Genomic DNA, 22151 nt, shown 5'->3' with positions numbered 1-22151 from the left:
TGAATTATTGAATTCTCTATTTCTTCTTTCAGTTCTGTCAGGTTTTTCTTCTTGTGTTTTGGGCTCCATTATGAGATTCACACACATTTACAACTTTTATACTTTCCGGATATATTAAGCCTTTCTATCATTATGAAATATCTCTTTATCTCTAGAAAAATTTCTTGTCTTAAAGTGATTTTGCCTGAATTAACATAGCCACTCTAACTATATTAATGTTTACATGTTATACCTTTTGCTATCCTTTTACTTTGATATGTTTGTATTTTTGAGTCTAAAGTATGTCTCTTGTAGATAGAATACACTAGAATCTTGCTTTAAAAAAATCCAATGAGATCATCTCTGCCTTTTGTTTAGAATTTGGCCCTTTCATATTAATATGATTATTGATGTGGTTGGATTTACATCTGCCATTTTGCTATTAGTTTTCAATATGTCTTATTTATATTTTTGTCCCTCCTCTATTGCATATTTGGTGTTAAATTATCATTTTACTGTATCATTTTTATTCCTCTGTTTTTTAAACTTACGAATTATTTTCTCAATAGTGGCTGCTCTGTGCTTTTAAAATATGCCTATTGAGGTATCACAATTTATTTTAGGGTAATATTGACCCTATTGAAGTAAAATATGGCCACTTTGCTTCAATATTGCTCCATTTTCTCCCCCTCCTTTGTAGCATTATTGTCATATATGTCTATATGTATTATAAGCCCAATGACATGATTTTATAATTACCCTTGCAATAATATAATTACCCTTATTTTTGGAAGAAATTATGATACGAGAGAATTTAAAAAATATATTTAAACAGTCTTTAAGATTTATCCACATATTTAGTATTTCTGGACTCTGCATTTCTTCCTGAGGATTTGAGTTCCTATCTAATGTTATTTTCTTTCATCTTGAAGAACTTCTTTTAGTATTTCTTGTATGGCAGGTCAGCTACCAACAAATTTTCTTAGTATTTATTTAGGAAAATATTTAGTTTGCTTTCATTTTTGAAGGATTATTTTGTTTGATATAGAATTCTTTTTTTTTTTTTTAAAGATTTTATTTATTTATTTGACAGAGATAGAGACAGCCAGTGAGGGAGGGAACACAAGCAGGGGGAGTGGGAGAGGAAGAAGCAGGCTCATAGCCGAGGAGCCGAGGAGCCTGATGTGGGGCTCGATCCCAGAACGTCAGGATCACGCCCTGAGCCGAAGGCAGACGCTTAACCGCTGTACCACCCAGGCGCCCCTGATATAGAATTCTTAATTAACAGCTTTAATCCCCCTCTGCCCCCCGCCCCACTTAAAATATGTCATTCCACTGCCTTCTGTCTTCCATTGTTTTGGATGCTAAGTTAGCTGTTAATTATATTGTTATTCTCCTGTACATGCTGAGTCATTTTACTCTTGATGTTTTCAAGATTTTTTGTTTGTCTTTCAACAGGCTTAATACAATATATTTATCCTATATTTGGTATAAGCTTCTTGCACCTGTAGACTGAACTTTTTCACCAAATTTGGGAAATTTGTGGCTTTTTTGGAACTTTTGGAACTTATTTCTTTAAGTATTCGTTTTTCTGTATCTCTTCTCAAGTTTGGAATTCCCACCATATGTGTGTTGGCATGCTCGATGTTGTCCTAGAGACTTTACATCTCTGTTTATTAAAAAAGGTTTCTTGGTCTGTTTTCATTTTTGATGAGTTCTATTTTGTTATCTTGAAGTTCACTGATGTTTTTATCCTGCCATTTATGATATGGAGGCCATTTAGTGAATGTTCATTGTGATTATTGTATTTTTCACTCTAGAATTTTCTTTTTATTCTATTGTTTTAAAATTTTTCTTCTCTATTTTCTTTCTTGGTTTGAGCCATTGTCATTGTATTTTCCTTTGATTCATCAAATTTTTTAAAAATTGAGGCATGCACATAAATTAACTCTTTTAAAGCATACAATTCGGTGGCATTAGTACACTCACAATGTTGTTCTAAAACATTTCACTGCTCCGAAAATAAATTTTGTACCCATTAAACAGTGGCTTCCAATTCCCTCTTCGCCTAGTCCCTGGAAACTACCTATCTGTATTATGTGTCTATTAATTTAGCTTTTCCGGGAATTTCATATAAATGTAAAAATATACAATATTTTGTGTCTGGTTTCTTTCACTGAGCACCATGTTTTTGAGGTTCATTCACATTATATTTCATTTCTCTTTGTGGCCAGATGATATTACATTATATGTATATATTACAGTTTGTTTAGCTATTCATTCATTGATGGACGTTTGGGTTGTTTCCACCTTTTTATTATCATGCTATCATGCTATCATTACTATGGCCATGCATGTATGTGGTTTTTTTGTGTGTGTACATGTTTTCAATTCTTTGGAGTAGATTCCTAAGAGTGGAGAATTCTGGGTCATTTGGCAATTCTATGTGTAGCTTTTTGGGGAATCAACCAACTATTTTCTACAATGGCTGTACCATATTTCTTTACCACCAGCAATGTGTGAACATTCCAATTTCTCTACATCCTCTCCAATTCTTGTTACTTTCTATGTGAAATGTGAAGTGTTACCTCATTGTGGTTTTGATTTGTATTTCCCTCAAAACCAATGCTGTTGAATGTCTTTTCATATGCTTGTTGGCTATTTGTATATTTTCTTTGCAAAAAGACATATTCAAGTACTTTGCCCATTTTTATTTATTTTATTTTTTTAAAGATTTTTTTAAATTTATTTATTTGACAGAGATAGAGACAGCCAACGAGAGAGGGAACACAAGCAGGGGGAGTGGGAGAGGAAGAAGCAGGCTCATAGTGGAGGAGCCTGATGTGGGGCTCGATCCCACAACGCCGGGATCACGCCCTGAGCCAAAGGCAGACGCTTAACCGCTGTGCCACCCAGGCGCCCCCTTTGCCCATTTTTAAATTGGGTGTTTATCTTTTTGTTGTTGAGTTGTGAGAGTTCTTTATATATTGTGAATCCTAGAATATTATTAGATATATGATTTGCAAATATTTTCTTCCATTCTGTAGGTTGTCTTTTTACTTTCTTGATACTTTCCTTTGGTGCACAAATATGTTTAATTTTTTTATGAAGTCCAGTGTATCTATTTTTCTTTTTAGGGGAGAGCACAAATGCAGTCCCCTGCTACCCCAAGTTATGCAGCCAAGTTTCCCACATTTGGGAAAATCATAGGGGTCAGCATATCTGGAGCGCAATGGGTTAGCCTTGCCCTGGGAAAACCATCTTCCTGATCATGGTCTCTCCACTGCCAGGTAAGTGCATCTATCTATTTTTTTTTCTTTTGTTGTTCATGCTTTTGGTGTCTTATCTAACAATTCATTGCCATGTCCACATTCATGAAGATTCACACTTCTGTTTTCTCTAGGATTTTTGTGGTTTCTCTCTTATTTAGGTTGCTGGTTCATTTTGAGTTAATATTTGCAGATGGTGTGAAACGGGTTTTTATTTAATTCTTTAAACATAGTGTTCTTTAATACTCTGAACACATTTATTATAATACCTACTTTGAAATCTTAGTCTGCTAAATCCAAATTCAACATCTGAGCCAACTCAGCATTAGTTTATAATATTCCTTTTTTCCCTGAGTATAGCTTACACTTTCCTAGTTATTTATGTGTCTGCAATTTTTTTTTTTTTTGTGATTGAAAACTGGACATGGAAAAAATATATGGTAGCAACTCTGGATTGGGGTTTTTCTCCTGAAGGGTTTTTTTCTTTAATAACTTGCCTGAGCTTGATCTATAGAATCTGTCTTCTAAGCATGATGTCTTTGCTTAGTTTTTAAATTCTTATTTTTATTTTTCAGCTTGGCTTCTTAAGAGTTGCCACTGTATCGTGTAGCTCCCCAGTCAGAGGATGACTGGGAAGATGTGCTCGCATGTCTCGGGCTCTTCCACGTGCCACATTCTGCTCACTGATTTGTACTTAGGTTCGGGGAGTACAGTCCATGTTTAGCCAGTTTTCAATTTTGCTTTAAGGTTTAGTTTTCGTTTCTTCTGGGCGCTCCTGAGTCTTACCTGTACCTACCTGCCAGAGGTTCTCTGGATAGCCATGATGTGTGAATAGCTTATTTAGCTCTTGCAATATCTCCCCATTAAATTTCTGGCTGTTCCACCATTCCCCTCTCGTGGGGCTGCAACTTTATATTAACGAATCTGTGGGTTTTCCCCCATTAATTGTCTTCTGAGTTTGCATGTTTACTGACAGCATCACCAGTTGTAGGTTTGCCTTCCACGCCAAAACTCTGCTTCCTTTGTCAGTAGAGATGATGTTTTCCACAGTTAGCTTTGCCCGGACAAAATTATGGTGCCAACCAACATGGGAAGTGGTTAGGGGAAGTCCTAGGAAGAAAGCCACTGACTCAAACATCTAGCGGTTTTTCATGCATAACCACTTCCAATGAGTCATTTACCTTTGGTCAATTCCCAGAATCCTTAAATGTTTGTGTTTGATGACTTTATCCAGTTGTATATTTGTTTTAGGGGGCAAAAGGTGGCTTATCTCTTTTCTCCATGATGGCTGGAAGTCCCACTACCACAATTATTATTTATAAGTTTGATTTGTTCATTTTCACATGGTCAAATATATGAGTGTTTTCCCTAGTGTCCTACTTAGGATTTATTTATCCCAAGATTACATTGTAATTAACAGAAATTCTACAACCTCATGGCTTAATTTTCTATTCAAATTTTTAGTCATTTCAAATTTATTTATTTCTTTGCAAAGAGGTAGGGCTCTAGCTTATTATCTTTCTCTTTGTTGTTAGCTAGTTAGCTGTCCCACCCCATTTTTAAAATAATCTCTTTTTTTCCTGCTGATTTAAAAAACAACTGTTTAAATATTTGAGTGATATGTTTACTTCCTTGACTTTTCATTCTATTCCATTCATTTGTTCCTGTTTTCACTTTTCATTGAAAATGCCACAGTTTTAATTATTATACCTTTAGAACAGAAGCTAACAGAAAGAGTGACGAGACCCTCCCTCCCGCCTCCTACGTTTCGAATCACACGCTCGATGTGCGTTTTTCACACCACAGAGTTAGCATGCGTTCACTCACTCATGCGTCCAGTCTTTCATCACACAGACGTTTTTTTGAGCTCGTACTGCACGACGCAGCGGTCAAGGTGCCAGGCAACGCAGGGACTGGGGGCGGGGCGGGAGCACCCTGACGGTGAAGGAGACAATCAAGGCGGTGAGGTGGGGAATAGCAGAGGGAGCGGTGTGGACGGGTGTGGTCGGGAGAGCTGTTCGGTGCTAAGTCAAGGCCTACAGCTAGGCAGCAGCCGTGCGGGAGCTGAATATGGCTTTTTGTTTCCAAACACTTGTCCATTTGTCCCAACACCATTCATTCTAAAATTCATCATTTTCTCACATGGGTGGGAGGAGGTAGTCTGTGCAAAGAGAATAGCACATGCGCGCATACCCGGCTGTGGAAAAGAACCCGAGGAGCTGAAAGAAAGCCTGTGTGGCCTCTACCTGACACGTGGGAGGGCTCGCGAAGGGGCAGCATTAGGTAAGGAGGTAACGGGTCTTGCCGCGGCTTGTAGACCAGAGAGGGAAGCTTGGGTTGCGTTCTTAGTGCAGTGGGAAGCCCCTTGAGGGCTGTCTGCGGGACAGCGATGCATTATGTTTTCAGAAGACCGCTCCTGCTGTGGTGTGGACAAAGGCCTGGAGAAGCCAAGTGGAGGAAGGCGGAACGCGCGTTAGCAAGCGTGGGCATGGCTGGGAGGGCTGCTGGTGGTGGTGGCGGTCCAAACTGGAGGGAAGCCGGGGCAGTGGCCAGGGGATGGGTAGCAGGTCCTGCTGAGGAGCCAGACGTGGGGCAGGTGGGAAGGCAGGTGAAAAGCCTGGGGACAGTTCTGTGCACCTGTAGGTTCTGGAAATAGGTCTTTGGTTATAAACTGGAAAAGGACACAGCAGGAATTTCTGCGTAGGCGGGCTGCCTTTTTTGCAGGCACCTTCCACCCTGAGGCTGGAGCATAAGCTGTGAGTGTCTCAGGCGATGACTGACGCGGGGGATGTAGCCCACTTCGTTGGCGATCCAGCGGTGTGGACGGTGAGGGAGTGACTCTGAACCTCTCAGTAAGCTTCACGCACCAGGACTGGGAAGGGCCAAGAATGCAGCTGAAAAGCCAATCGGTGTGAGAGGAAGATGTAAACAATTGACAGAATGTTATGGGCTGAACAGAAATGTCAGGGTATTAAAGTGGGTGTCTGAGAAAACAGCAAGTTGCAATCTGAGATGATGAATAAGCCACTGACAGTTGTCACAGAATGTGTGAGAGCATGTGTGAGCGGAGAGGAGGCAGCATTGCTCTCTGGGTGGCAGGCAGTGGTGGGCATGGCACCCAGCCAGCTCCTCCTGCAGCCGGGGATGGAGCCGAGCCGCTGGCCCCTGGTGCCCTGGTGCAGTTGTCACCTTTCCAGTCATGGATTGAGGTTTGCCTTCGCTGCTAGAATGGGAAGTGTGCCAGGTGGCCCTGAGATTCCCACTCCCTGGCGCGTGTGCCCTGTAGAACCCCTCTCCATAAACGTAGGGGAGACATGTGACAATGATGCGGTGCATGGCAAAGGCGAAGGGATTTTGCAGATACGATAAGGTCCCACAGGTGTTGGTTTTGAGTCAATCAAAACGGAGATGATCCTGGGTGGGCCTGACCTAATCAGGTGAACCCTTGAAAAGAGGGTCTAGAAGTCAGGGACTTGAAGCCGCAGAAACACTCTCCTGTTGGTCTTGAAGAAGCAAGCTGCTGTGTTGTGGCAGGGGACCATGGGGGCCTCTAGAAGCTGAAGGCCTCAATCCTACAGCCACAGGGAATTAGCTCACACCCTGTGAGCTTGGAAGAGGACCCTGGGCCTCAGCTGAGATCGTAACCCTGGCCAATATCTTGATTGCAGTCCAGTGAGACCCTCCACAGAAGACTCAACTGCGCTGTGCCCAGACGCCTGACCCGGGGAAACTTTGAGCTAGTAAATGGATGCTTTAATTGCCAAGTTTGTGCCATTGTGTATAAAGCAATAGACAGTTTACACAGGCAGGGATGACTCTGACTGCCTTGTTCATTGCCACGTCCTCATACCAGGCAGATGGCCTGGTCCATCACAGATATTCGATACATGTTTGTTTGATGAACAAGGGAATGGATAAATGTTGGATAGATGGGAAGTTGTATGTATTCTTATGAACTGTGGGGGGTTGTGTGTCTACCTTAATACCATGGGGTTCTAGCTGCCCGTGAGCTTGACGGGAGGCTCACTGCAGTGGGATTCCTAACAGAGACCAATACGGACTGAGGCTGCATTTGCGTGGGTCCCGGGTGAGGAAGGTTAACCTCTTCTGTCGGGGTCGGAGCGCGTGTGCATGCAGTGGTGCATAAAATCTGTGGACGGCGATTTACAAGGCCCAGGCGAATCTGAGAGTACTGCGAGAGGTGCACCAGACTGGCTCAGGGCTCGGAGACTTCATCTCAAGGTGTGGTGAAGGGGACCCAAGGTTGGGAGACCCGGGGGTGGGTGCGTGACACCGCGGGGCTGGTCTCGATCAGTAGAGACGGTCTGCTGGTAGGAATCTTGTGTATGGGGAGAGGATACCAAGCCTGACTCTGCCAGCAGGTGTTTAAAATCTTCAGATGGCGTCCCAAGGCCTTGGAATAAAGTCCACTCCTTTCACAGATCTGTCAGGCCTGACATGCTCCCACCTGGCCTTTGGTTCTAGCCTCATTTTCTCCCACTAGCCCCTTCCCTCACTCTGCTCTGGCCTTTCTCTCTGTCCCCCAACATGCCAGGTTCCTCCCCGCCTGGCTGTCCCCTCTGCCTGGATGCTGCCGTCCGGCTTTTTTCTGAAGTGGCTCCTTGCATCTCACCTCCCCAGAAAGGGCTGTTTAGACGCGTGTCTGAAGACACTTCTGCACACTTGCACGCTCACCACAGGTCACACTTAATCACATCAACTGTTTTGGGTCCCGAACGAGTTTTCCCCGGCTGAAATGACCCGGCTTGCTTCTGTCTGTCTTTGCTTCTTGGCTGTGTCACCTGCTAAGAACGGGAACTGTGAGCTCGTTTGGCCTGCTGCGGTACTCCGGCACTTGGCACGGTGTGTTCGGGGCCCTTGTCGGGGCTCAAATCGCTCTGCGGAATGAAGGGTTTCACCTTTTGTCTCCATTTCTCTGCATCTAAACAGCTTGGCTTGTCCTCGATGACCTCAAAGAGAGAACTCTTCTGTGGACACATGTTCAAAAGTGGGCTGTGGATGGGGCTTCTGGGGGGCTCAGTCGGTTGAGCATCTGACTCTTGATTTAGGCTCAGGTCAGGATCTCAGGGTCATGAGATCCAGCTCCATGTTGGGCTCCACACTCAGTGAGGACTTTCTCACCCTTTCCCTCTGCACTGCCCGCCACCCCCCTGCCCATTGCTGCTCTCTCTAAAAAAAAAAGTGGACTGTGGCCATCATGTTAGAGAAGCCTGAATGAAGTCTGCACCTTCAGCAGCGGGGCAGATGGTGATAGAATTGAATATTCCCCAGGGCACTGGGTACCAGCCCCCATGCCCCTGACCTGCAGCGGGTCCCAGCTCTTGAGGAGGCCTTGGAGAAACCAGCATGAGTCCCTCCTGGTGATCATCTGCATGTGAAACGATCTCCGATTCTCAGAGAGCTAAACACGTTTGCCAACAGTATTTAATACTCCAGTGTTACAGGATGACCAATGCTTTGGATAGTTACCTGGAGTGTATTACGCAGGAATTTAATTGAAGAAAAAGAAAATCTCTCTTGGCCCTCCGGGGCCTTGTGGCACAACAGGGTGACATGGGACAAGTGATAAAATGTTTCAAAATCCTTGTGATTGAAAATACTAAGGCTTGCCCCTGTTGCTAGTCATGTCGGTCACTCACTGGGTCAAGAGTCCTCCCCGGACAGCCATACCTTGTTTTATGCCAGTATTTCCGATAGTCCCAGGGAAGTCAACATCTTACATTGAGTTCGATACACAAGTGATGCTTGGTATGTTTTGGGGACTAGATACGTTCTGAAGGAGACAGAATAACTCCAGTTATCTCAAGGAGGAGGAGATTTAATACAGGGAATGCGGTGCTTCTAAAACCTGAAAGGGCTGGCACAAAGATGGTCAGGGAACGGCTCCGGCATCGGAGAATTGAGACTTTGCTAGATGCCACGGACAGTGCCTCCAGGTACCTCCAGTGCACAGCCGGGCGCTCTGAGCGCTGCTGGAGAAGTTCTTACCCGCAGAGCCCATGCTGGCCCACTGCGATCAGGTGAGCAGTGATGAGGCTTCTGCCTTCTAAATACTGGGCAAGTTTTTCTCATAGGCAGCATTCAGGAGCCTCCAGAAAATGGTAGTTTCTAGCCCGTATGATACAGAGGAGAGCATAGAAGTGGGGATGATGGTGCTGTGTTGCCAACGGACAGCACAGGGTCCAGAGAGCCACAGAAGCTCTGTAACGCCCCAGTGTGTGCTTTGTCACAGAGAACACAGTTAACACCAATCATCTTTAGGTTCATAGATGATAAAGTACCCCCTGATTTCTCTGGTCTCATAACCGTGGGAAATAGACGCCAGGGAAACCAACGTCAACCCCACTGAAACATCGAGGAGCTCAGGAGGGCACGTGATTCCTTTAAAGCGTTAGATCAGATCTCCTGGCTTCAGTCTTACCCAGTCTCCTTGGTGCCATAGAGCCCCCTCCCGCCCCCCCGTCACGACAGGAGGAGACAAGGTAGCAGCCACAGAAAGGGAGAAGAGGTGGTGGAGCTGAGAAACGTGTCCACATGAAGACTAGTCGGCACAGTGGACAGTGGCCACGGGGGCTTAGATGGCAACTGGGGAGATTCAGAGAAAGTGATTCTCAAAGGACTCTTGGGGCAACCCTGTGAAGTTTCAGAGCTATGTGTGTGTGTGCCTGTGTGCATAGCCCTGTGTGCACGTTTGAAACAAAGTAACATGCAGAGTGAAATAAAGAGAGATTTTTATCCTGGGGGCCAAGCCCTCTCCTCCAGCCAGTGGAGACCTGTTCTTGCAAATCAGCCTCTTTTGCGTGTTCATTCTGATTGCGGGTCTGCCTGCCTCCCGAGAACCCGTGAGATGGCACGGGTGAGTGTCCAGGAGGAACGACTGTTCCAACCACGTCCGTGCTGCACAGCACCGGCTTCTACAATTGCACATGGCCGTGACCTAACAAAGCCCTCAGGGAGGGCTCGAAATACTTCGAATCTGAGCGCAGTTTGGCTCACATGTGGCAGCTGGCTTTCTCCTTGCCCAGACACACAAGCTTGAATTTCTGCTTTCAGTTCCGGGGCTGGGGCCAGCTGAGATGCAGGGAAGCTCTGTGCGCTGCCCAGATCATGGGGACGGGCACGGTCCATGGGGAAAGGCTGAAGTGGGGAGCAAAGCAAACCCAGAGGGCCTTCCTTTGGGGTCTAACAAGGGCTTCCAGGATCCCTTCCACTGAGCTCCTTTCTTCTCCAGAACAAAGGTGCAGTTCTTGTGCACGGGGTTGTGCGTAAGCAAAGAAGAGAATCTTTGTGTCCGAGGGTCAAAGCCATGTCCCAGGTTTTGGGCCCCTTGCATGTGAATTTGACTTCGGGATGGAAAAGGTGGTCAGACAAACTGACCAGTCCACCGTGGCCCTGTCACCCTCCCTTCCTCCCCTTGTGGTACAGTCCATTCCAGGGAAAAGGGAATCTTGAAGGCGGAGTCCACGGCCCCTACTGCTGTTGAGAACTTTATCACCTTGTGACTTAGTTTTTTTAAAAGTCATGAGAAGTTTGCATCTTGTTTATTAATCTCTATGTCTGCTTTCATGTGAAAGAGAATGTTTGAGCCTGACTACATCATACAAAGTGAACCCGGGGAAGACAGGCCCCTCCCGCTCTGTGGCTTCGTCCTGTGCCTCTCTCTGAGCTCCGTGCGTGTCTGCAACCCCATGGGACAAGTCCTGTGCTTTGAGAGACTCTGCTGGGGGGGACCTGACCCTGCCTGTCTCCCTCCCTCCCTGCAGTAGGGTTTTCAACAGCCTGGTCCTAAGGCTCTCTCAGGCTGTGATTTTTCAGGGGAGCTGTTGTATTTGTCAGGGTTCTCCAGAGAAGCAGAACCGGCAGGCTCCTGCAGACCCAGGAAGAGGTGATGCTCTCAGACAAAGGCTGTCAGTCAAGAGACTCCTCTTTCATGTAAGGGAGGGACAGCCTTTTCGTTCTAGTCCAGCCTTCCACGGATTGGACGAGGCCCACCCACGCTAGGGCGTGCCATCTGCGTTACTCAGTCTGTTTATGTAAATGCTAAGCTCATCCCCAAACACTCTCCCAGACACACCCAGAAAATGTTTGACCAAACACCTGGGCACTCTGTGGCCCAGTCAGGTTGGCAAAGGTTAACCATCCCAGCAGTGTTTAGGGCAGGAGTTAGAGATGTCAGGAGTTTTCTCCGATTGGCCATTGGGTTCTCTCTCCCTGGAGCACCAGAGCCTCAGCCTCTCAGCTGTCTGGGTAGGTGGCGAGGTGTCAGGAAGTGAGATATATTCTAAAGTGTCCCCTGACCAGCTCCAGGAGCTAAGACATTGTCGTACCAGCTGGGCCTGGTCCATGCAGGGCAAGAACGGGGTTCGGGGGCCCAGCCTGAGAGATGGACTCAAGTAGGCAAGTACTTGAGTCGTGGTGTTACGAACAAAACCTAATCCAGTGGATTCTTTCTTTCTTTTTCTCCTTCTTTCCAGGAAGAGGAGAAGATGTTTCTTCCAACCTTGACTGCTAAGTTTTCAGCCACACGCAGAGCTGAGTTTTCAAAATTGCTCCTCACACTTCATATAGCAGCTGGTTGGGAAATAAAACATCTTCCATTTAGATAAATAAACAACAACAAAAAAATAATAACCAGAAAGATACACTCATTTTATTACTTGTTTCTGAAACAAAACAAGGCACAGGCTCTCTATAAGCCAAGCCTGTGTGGCAGAATGTGGACGAACCCTGCTAAGTTGAACTGGGTGGTCCCCTGGGCAGGTGTGGCAGGGGCGAGGCTGATTGCTGGGGTTGGGGAGGGGACCCCCACCTCAGCAGCTCCCCCTGAGGGCTCAGGGTCAACTAGCCGGGTGGGGTGCCGGTCTATGAAATGGCCCAGGCCAGGCCTCCCCGCCCGCGGAGCCAGCCTTCCAGATCCCTGTGACCTCATCCTACCCCAGGATTGTTTTCAGTCCCATGAGCCCTCTTGCTCGGACGGCTCCTGAGGTTCTCAGCTCCCGCACACCAGCCACCTTTCCCGCCCCTGTGTCTGACATCTTTTTCCAGGCCCATCTCCCCCGGGATGCATCCCTGAGGCTCATGAGGGCTTTCTAGGCAGCAGGGTCTGTGAGCAACAGTTTACATGTATTGGCTCATTTCAACCTCATGGCAACTCCACCAGCTGGGTGCTGGTATGATTATCCTCATTTCACGGATGAGGGTAGGGAGGCCAAGAGGGAACCCAGTGGAGCAGAGCTCCAAACCCAAGTATCAGGTTCTGGTTAGAGGGTGCCAGCTACTGGGTCAGGGACAGAGGCCTCAAACAAATTTAAATAACAATAATATTAATAATAATAATAATAATGATAAATTTGTAATGAGGGAAAGCTCAAAACACGATTGGAAACACTGAGGTATATTTGGGGCGCCTGGGTAGCTTGGTCGGTTAAGCATCTGACTCTTGATTTCAGCTCAGTTCATGATCTCGGGTGGAGCCTGCTTGAGATTCTCTCTCTCTCTGCCCCTCCCCCCCCTTTTAAAGAAACAAAAGCAAAAACAAGAAACCCCACTGAGGAATATTTGATATGACTGCCTTTAAAAATACGGACACTTTTGGGACGCCTGGGTGTCTCAGTTGGTTAAGTGTCATGATCCCAGGGTCTTAGGATGGAGCCCCTCATTGGGCTCCCTGCTCAGCAGGGGAGACTGCTTCTCCCTCTCCCTCTGCCTGCCGCTCCCCTGCTGCTTTTTCTCTCTCTGACAGATACATAGATAAAATCTTAAAGAAAACCATATGGACACTTTCAATGCACAAAATTGTCATGGACAGTAATGGGGCCCCTCATAGGATAGTGACTAGACTTATGGGAATAACGTGCTTTGTGGGGTACGCATTCACAGGAATGAGGTCCAGGGATGCCCCATTAGCAGTTGCTTGATGACCGCCTTTGCCTCCCAGGGTTGTCTGTGTGCTTCCGGGGCTGCACGTCCTCCTGGGGAGTAGCAGAGAAACTCCCCATTCCTGCCACTGGCCCTGCTTTTCCTAAGCTGCAGACACACAGGAACTATGTCCACGCCCCGAGCACCCACTGCCTTCCCCTGCCCCCACACCTTTCCCACAGGGACCTTTCTCCATCCGGATCCCTTCGTTTCTCTCCCCAAAAGCGGCCCTCAGTTTCTCATGAGGTCTTACCCACTCCCAAGTCCTGCTGGAATCCCAGCCCCTTCCTGACTCTGCCCCAGAGTGCCACTCTCAGGTGACGTTTCTCTCCAGGGACCAGTGCTGTGACCTGGAGGCGATCCCTCTGGCAGGGCTGTCATCTTCTCCCAGAGGGTGGGGGCGTGCTCACGCTCGTCTGTGCTCCCGGCTGTGCTCGGCAAAGGGTCCTGCGCGTGTTGATGACCCGGGTGCCTGGCCGGGTGAGAGCCCTGGGAACAGGCCAGCGAGGATGTGTCCTTCTGTACCAGTCCCCGACCCTGGGTGAGGGCTCCGGGGAGAAGGTGCCGCTGTCATCGGAGCTGGGGGAAGACACACGCACCAAACTGCAGACAGAAGAGTTCCTTAGTGTTTCTGAGGAGGAGAAACCCGAACCACGGGCATTCAGAGCAAGGAGGCCCCTCAGAGTGGGACTTAGGGGGACGGGACGCTGGGTCTCCGTGGCCTGCGCCGGTCAGCAGGCACGACTTGGCACGGCAAGACAGCACTGGCCTCTCCTTTGGTGAAAGGCGCAGGCAGGCCCTGGTACACTTGCTCGTGCTGTAGCAGGTGTGGTGACCCTCCTGTTCCGGGTGTGGCCACGCCGGGCTCTACAGAAAGCCCAGGACGGCGGTGAGTGCACGAGGGCCCTGAGGCCACAGAGGCTCCCGAGGCAGAGATGGTGAGGGCGCTGAGTGCCCGGGCTGGCTCTGTGGGACGGCTTCACGGGACAGCCCCAGGACTTAGGGCCTGAGCCAAGGGAGGGCTGGATTGTCTTTAACGGAGGTGAGGAAGACGGTGGGAGAAGCAGTGTGGGGGGAGGGGGAGGGATGGAACTCTAGAGGTTCGAGGGTTAAAGGCCCACTGCTTTGGAGACAGGAATCTCCAAATAAGCGTAGGGAGCATCAGCAGCAGGCTGACCCCGCCCTGCAAAGCCAGGTGTATTACTTGTGTTCTGCACAGGACGGATGCCAGTCCCGCGGACCCGGAGTGACCGCCCACTGGGAAGGGTCTTACAGCCAGTGAGCAGAGATGTCAGGATTCAACGAGGGGTCTGGGTGACCCCTAACTCGGTTCTCTTAACCACGGAGCCACCGGCACATTAATGTGGCTTTACCTCTTGTTTGCGACCCCAGCCGAGCTCTCCCCGCCCCGAGACCTCCGTGTGTGTTTCCTGATCTTGCTTTCTTGAGGGACTCCCTAGAAAGGGTAAGAACAGACTGTTGCTATGTCGGCCTTATGTCTTTCATTGCCTATAGCAGCGGTTCTCAAAGTGTGGCCCCAGAAGCAGGGGCAGCCCCTGGGACCTTCAGGACATGAGAATTCATGGGCTTTCCCCCAATGAGAAACACGAGAAACTCTGGGGCTGGGGCTTTAACGAGTCCTCCAGGTGAGAATCTGGGAATCTCAGGGGAAGTCAAGTGTACCCCTTGGTCCTCCCTGTCGTGCCCTCTCCCGCCCGGCCACAGTGGCTCTGAGCTTGGGCAGGGGTGGTGGGAGGACCTTGATCATCTGGGGGCTCTGCAACAGGGGGGCCACGAGGGCGCGTCAATGGAGGATGTGTGTCATGGGGTCCAAAGAACCACCACTGAGCCACTGTGGTGCTGAATTTCCTTTCCTCTGCTTGGTGGTGGGCATGGGGACTAGTTCCACAGAACAGACGGTGCTCCCTGCTGCTTCTCCCCCTGCCGTCACACAGACCAGAAGTCAAGGCAATGGGGCAAGGTGGGATTGTGATGGTCAGAGTGGCCCCCAACCAGAGAGTACAGGTGCAGCGTCACCTGGGGTGTTGTGGACACTTACTTTGAGGATGGGGGTGTCAGATTCAAAAGGCTCCAGGCTCTAGGAAAGCAGCGAGTGCAGCCGGACGTGTAGGGGAAGCACATGGTTGTCTTGGTTTGGTTCTTCTCACTTTTTTTAAAATACATTTTTATTTTGGGATAATTGTACATGTACAGAAAGGCTGCAAAGATAATACATAGAGTCCTCACATGCCCCTCACCTAGTGTCCCCTAACATCAGCAACTGACATTCCCAGGGCACAGTGGTTGGAACCGAGATACCAACATGTATCCGTCCCCATGACTAAACTCCTAATTTCATCGGGATTCCACCAGTTTTCCCACTAACCTTCTTCTGTGTTCCAGGATCTGGTCTAGGACCCCACATTAAATGGGGTTGTCCTGTCTCCTGTGATAGCTTCTGATTTTCCCGTGACCATCTCAATGGATCCCGGCCAGGTACGAGAATGTTCTTCTTGCTTTTGATAAAAGCAGGAGTAGGTCTAGAAAAATTTCTCCAAAAGATGGCATATTTTTATGTGAAGTTTCCTGATTTTTAAATGTTCCTGGTTTATAAATGCTGTTAGTTACTACTAGTTAGAAGGTCCCATTGACATCACGTTTATGGGAATGCTGTCTTTCTTTTTTTTTTTAATGTTTTTTTATTATATTATGTTAGTCACCATACAGTACATCCCTGGTTTCTGATGTAAAGTTCGATGATTCATTAGTTGCGTATAACACCCAGTGCACCATGTAATACGTGCCCTCCTTACTACCCATCACCAGTCTATCCCATTCCCCCACCCCCCTCCCCTCTGAGGCCCTCAGTTTGTTTCTCACAGTCCATAGTCTCTCATGCTTCATTCCCCCTTCTGATTACCCCCCCTTTCTTTATCCCTTTCTTCCCCTACCGATCTTCCTAGTTCTTATGTTCCATAGATGAGAGAAATCATATGATAATTGTCTTTCTCTGCTTGACTTATTTCACTTATGGAGTACTGTCTTTTTAAGGTTGTACGTGGTTATTGGTGAAGCTTTGCAACAACGAATTAAGCACTTTTATCTTTAATTTTAAAAATTTAAACTTAATTTTGGATTATTTTATTATTATATTTATTATATTTTATTATTTATTATTTATATACATATATGACTATTATATATTTATTATTATTTTATTATTATTATTTCAAATTTTAATTCCAGTATAGTTAACACACAGTGTTCTATTGGTTTCAGGTGTGATTCAATATAATGATTCAACAGTGCTCATTACGAGAAGTGCACTCCCTAATTAAGCATTTTTAAAAAAATTTTATTTATTTATTTGAGAGAGAGCATGGGGGTTGCAGAGGGAGAAGCAGACTCCCCACTGAACAGGGAGCCCAACAAACTCCATTCCAGGACCCTGGGATCATTACCTGGGCCGAAGGCAGATGCTTAGCTGACTGAGCCCCCCAGGTGTCCCTTCCTGATGAAGCATTTTTATTTATTTTTTTTTAAAGATTTTATTTATTTATGTGACAGAGAGACAGCCAGCAAGAGAGGGAACACAGCAGGGGGAGTGGGAGAGGAAGAAGCAGGCTCCTAGCGGAGGAGCCCGATGTGGGACTCGATCCCGGTATGCCAGGATCACGCCCTGAGCCGAAGGCAGACGCTTTAACGACTGCGCTACCCAGGCACCCCTGATGAAGCATTTTTAAAAGCACGTTTGCCATACAAGTCAAACCACACGTGTCTGCAAGCCCCACCCCCCGCCCCCCAGCCACGTGGCTGTGGCCCGTGTGGTTTCTTAGCTGGAGGGTGTTTGCTGGCTACCCAAGGACGATGGATTTGGAAAGAAGCGATATTTTTAGGCTTCGTCTGGTTTCCGCTCACTCTCAGTGAGGCTGACTGTTCAATCACATTGTTTGATCTGCAACCATTTTCCTGCCGAGTTCCCAGCTGTACCTGACCCCGGTGACCTTGATCGGGAAAACTTCTGCTGAGATTCTTTTCCCCAGACGTGGACCAAGCAGGTGAGTATCCGCCAGGTTTATAATGAACTTCAATCCCTCAGGGCAGGAGTCTATTTGGAACACAATCCTGTCTATGGATGCTTTAAAAGAGACCTACTTTTAGAAAATACCAATGAAATGTGAGGGGCATGTTTCCGCGCAGCGTCTGCTGGGTGGAACCCGCTCTCACCGACCAGAGAGTTGGGGGGAAGATCCCCTCCACCCCAGCCATCGCCAGCCCCTGTCACCAGGGCACTCGGGATGGCGCTTGGCAAGTCTTCCCTGCTGCCACTGTACCCCCTTCTCTTTACAGACGAGGGTGCCGGCCCATGACCATGCAGCTGTGTAGCTTTGGTCCCGAGATTTGCCCCCATCCGCGGAGGTTGGGACTCAGACGCCTCGCTTTTGTGCTCTGCTGGGGATCTTTGTCACCGTAGCAGGAGAATCGTGAGTCTGCCTAGGCAGCCACGCGCATGGGGTCGCAGAAGCCGGTATTCGGATGAACACCTGGTGGAGACTTACCAGGACTTGCAGGTCATTGCCCAGAATGCTGCACGAGACCTGCCCCGGGAAAGCGTGTGCAGGTCTCCCGGAGTTCGGATTCCCACCTCTGCCGTCACCGGTACCAGCCAAAGTGCAGAGCAAACAGCGAAACTCAGTGTTTCCATGAAAAACCAGATTGTGAAAGGCCTTTCCACTGGCAGCTTTCCACGTTCCCGCTGTAGCTTCTTGGGACGAATGCTGGGGGAGAGGACTTCTTGCCCTTGTGGCGTAGTCACGCGGCACACCCCAGGGGGCGGAGGGGGGAGGTCTGGGGCTGGCTGAAAACCTTCTGCTGCTGGAGAGCAGGAAAGCGGGCGATGCACGAGCTGGTCTGAAGCCTGAAGGTGATGTTCTGTTGGTGTGCGTCGCTCCGCGTGCCTTGCAGATACTTTACAGTTGAAGTCACATCTCCAGTCCTTATGGCATGCTGTAGAAATGTTACAGTTGTTTTTCCCCTTATCTACATAAACAACATAACTTTGTCAGAAAATTGAAAATGTGCACTTTGTTGCATCAGCTAAAACGGGCTGTCAGATAAGCTTTTTTCCCCCTCTTCTTCTTTTTTTTCCCCCCTTTCCTCTGTTGCATCCTATGAATGATGTAAATGGTTTTTGGCTTTGGAGTTTTTTGTTTTTTTTTTTTGCCAGGCACTCGAGTAAATGATCAGAGTGGTAACATTTTTAACCTTATCTATCATACTGAAACATTTTTTCTGCCTCCAATAAAACATGTCAGAGTCGATTAAGGACATTTTTCAATGAGGTATAATTCACGGATTTTAGTAGCGAATCCAAGAGCACTGAAGTATTAAAAGAGGCTGTGAATACTTAATTATGGGTATGTTCCCGTCCTACCTTTTGCCTGAATTCCCCGAACGTTTTGGAGCGCTGCGCGGAAACACGTGCGTCCCGTCTGACGGCGGGGTCGGAGGAGCAGCAGGTAGGACGGCCGGGGATGTGTCACATCGTATCTGGTGACAGGGCCGTGAAAGATACGGCGGCTCCGTACGGTCGGCGGTGCTTATCTGGTACATGAGTGCACATTACTTCCCAAAGACCGGGATCACTTTGGACAGTATCATTAAATGCCACGTCATTACCTGTTATAGAGCAGAGCTTTCGCTTCAAGGGCCTCTTGGGACACGTGCAACAGTCGGAAGAATGATGGGCAAAGATGGAGCCGGCATTAAATTTTCAATGGAAGCAGTATTGGCTTTGACTTTTCAGAAGCCTTATCTGTTAGATGGTGTTTGTCACTGGGCCGCGGAGCCGGGGATGTTCGTCAGTCGGAAGTTGCAGGCAGTTGAACGATATGGACAGGTGAAGGCTCCGTGGGGACCGGCCCGGCTCGCGGAGAGCTGGAGGGGGTAAATTGAAGGTTTATTTATCCCATTCGCTGTCAAGGTCAGCTTGCTAGAGAGCTGTCCTATGGATGCTTACAAATGCCAAAATCCTGGCAAATTGTCGGAAAGAGCCTCCAAATCACTGACCTTTGTACAGCTCCCATCAACGTGCCCGTGTGTCTGAGCGGGGTCCTTAGAGGGAGTTAAATGGTTGGTAAAATGAGGCGTATGCTGTTGCTGTAATGTCAACCGGGCTGCTATGTATTTTTTGTTTTTGTGTTTTCAGCAACAAGGATGAAGTTAAAGATAGGACTGATGAAAGGTGGGGTGTGTGTGCATGTGTGTGTGCAAAATAATTATGCTGGTGTGGGTTTTGGCGAGCGGCTCGGTGTGCGATTCTGCATTTGAGCATATTTTAGGCTTTGAGCCCGAGGCATTTCAGTGTCTCCATTGTTATGTTCCCGTCGAGAAGGGGAGTTTGGAAGTTGCTCGTGCCGTCCCTCCTCCCCACCCAGGGCGCCTGATGTAGCCGACAGGTCTCCCAGGGCCCGCTGTTCTGAGTGATGTGTTCTCCTGCTGAGGACTTCTGGGCTGACTTTGCCGTGACAGCTAATTTAAGGAGGCAGGACAGAGCCAATCACGTTGTCTTCTCTCCCTTTGGCCGACGGTGGGAATTTACTAAAGCAACGTTGCCGTGACAGTAAACCAAATGGAGAGGTAATCGCCTGGGGATGGAGGAACAGCCCACCACGGAATATTATGCAATCACTAAAAAGAATGTGCGAGGGCTCTCCCTGTTGACTTAGAGAGGGATCCACAGGATCCTAACGGAGAGGTGTGTGAACACTGGGATCAGATTTTACAAAAGAATAAAACCGCCCTCTGCCCATGGGGGCTTAGATAAAACACGGGGTGCCCAGCAAATCTGAATGTGAATTTCAGACAAACAAGAAATAATTTAAAAATAGTTGAAAAAAGGATTCGGTTGTCTGAAATTCAAATTGCATGATATGTCCGGTATTTTTATTGGCTAAATTTGGCAACTCCCTCTGCCCGCCCCCAACCCCAACATGTCCTATGTGTGTACACGGTGTATTTGTATGTGGTTATATAGGCAGGAATAAAGAAACACACATCCGGGATGGTTCACAAGGATAATTTCACAAGGAAGGGGCTGCGTAGGGGTTGATAGGAGCACGTGAGGTGGAAGACAAGATGCAGGGCAGAAGGAGAGGGTGAGGAAAAACAGGAAGGGTTTTCTAGATTTCCTGCGTCAGGGCCTGGGCTCGGAGAGGATGTGGCAGGGCCCTGGCCCCCAATGAGCTCACCTCCCGGAGGGGAAGGCGGACAGGGAGCAGGCTGTCACCGGACATGGGTGAGGGCTGCCGTGAGCCCTGTGGGGTTCACAGGAGGAGTCTCTGCTCGGGCTGGACAGTCAGCAATTCTCATGTTGCTGCTTTGGGATAAAAAATAAAAGCTTGCAGCTCATCAGGTCTGCTCGCCCTCTCTGGGAATTCCTCCTGCTCTGCTCTTCCTCCTTAGCCCCTACGAGCCCAGCAGTGATGACGAGGGTCTCCCAGTGCACGTCTGGGGCCTGGTGGCGGGTCAGAGGGCGTCACCACTGGGGGGACGCCACAGCCCATCTCTCCGTGTGGAGGCCCGTGCATCTACTATTTACAAGACCGTTCAAAACTCTCCTTATTTCCGAATTCAATTAAAGAGCCGTTAATATGTCCCAGGTTTGTTGTAATGAGCCCATAACCAAAACTGACATCATTATCAATTCAAACAAAGCACGCACGCTTCATCTTCTGCTTTCTCAGGGAACCCCCAACTGCCCTGCGCCTCCCTGGCAGGGGGGACGCCCGAGCCTCGCCTGCTTTCTGTCCTGCACATGCCAAGGGAGGGCCCTCTCGTCCCACCGCACCCTACCTCCTTTGGTCAAAGGAGACTTACATAATCGTGATTCTGGAATGTTCTTTCTATAGACGACGTCCCTCTTCAGACTCCTTTTGGGAAAGGAGCAGCTGCACAAAGCCTGGTGAGTGGGAATTTTCTGTGTCCTTATGTGGCCCAAATCTCTGATGTTCTGATGTGGCCTCGAATATCAGCTTCTCATGATGCAAGCTTTTCGGGGCTCCGACAATCCACTCCCTGGAATGAGGAAGAAACGGGCCAAGAATCCCATCTGGGCAGTAATGCAGAGAGAGAAGGAGCCATGGCGTGGAGGTGGTGAGAGGGGATGGGGTAGGACAGGGACAGAGTGGGTGACGCGGGGGTCCCCAGTCTTCAGCCAGGGCATGGTGTGTCCAGCTGGGCTCCCGTCAGACCCAAGGACTCACGGGGTTTCCGCTGGACGGGGCACTGACAGAGAGACATCTGAGGTGTCGGCAAGAAGGAACATGAATAGCACTGAGCACAAACTGAGGGCTGGGAGCTGCTGAGCACCTGACGTAGGTGACATTGACCTTATCTGCATCTCTCAACCATCCACAGGCTTAGGGAGTGACAGTCTCAGTATCATAGGTTGGGACACCGGCTCACTGGGAGGTCATATCATTTGCCCAGCATCCCAAGAAAGCTAGGAGGTGGTTCGAGCTGAGTTCAAAGATCTGTGTTTAGGGGCGCCTGGGTGGCATGGCCGTTGGGCGTCTGCCTTCGGCTCAGGGCGTGATCCCGGCATTATGGGATCGAGCCCCACATCAGGCTGTTCCGCTATGAGCCTGCTTCTTCTTCTCCCACTCCCCCTGCTTGTGTTCCCTCTCTCGCTGGCTGTCTCTATCTCCGTCGAATAAATAAATAAAATCTTTAAAAAAAAAATCTGTGTTTAACACTTTCTCAGCAGCTGGGAGGCGTGAGTGTTGACAGACTCCTCCCCTAACAGGGGTTCCTGGGAGTCGTGAACTCTTCCACCGGTGACCTCTTCTCATGCCTAAGGCAACCCCCTCTTCTGGCCTCCTGGGTTCTTGGCGGCTTCCACGCAAGAGCTGTGGTCTCTCTTGTGAGGTTTTTCTCTGCCTCCTGAACGCCTCCCTCCTCTGC

The 22151-nt window shown here is 48.4% G+C and overlaps 1 non-coding gene across 1 annotated transcript; it reads right to left on the bottom strand.

Moving 5' to 3' along the window:
• Positions 1-3113: 3113 nt before the first annotated feature.
• On the bottom strand, positions 3114-3277 carry LOC121103580. The gene has a single exon (XR_005835831.1). It is a non-coding gene; the product is annotated as a U1 spliceosomal RNA (small nuclear RNA).
• Between the last annotated feature and the right edge of the window lie 18874 nt (positions 3278-22151).

The sequence above is a fragment of the Ursus maritimus genome, unplaced genomic scaffold (genome assembly GCF_017311325.1).
Source record: "Ursus maritimus isolate PB19 unplaced genomic scaffold, ASM1731132v1 scaffold_19, whole genome shotgun sequence".
Taxonomy (NCBI): Eukaryota; Metazoa; Chordata; class Mammalia; order Carnivora; family Ursidae; genus Ursus; species Ursus maritimus.
The sequence above is the reverse complement of the archived record's forward strand: the minus strand, read 5'-3'. Positions and strand labels throughout refer to the sequence as shown.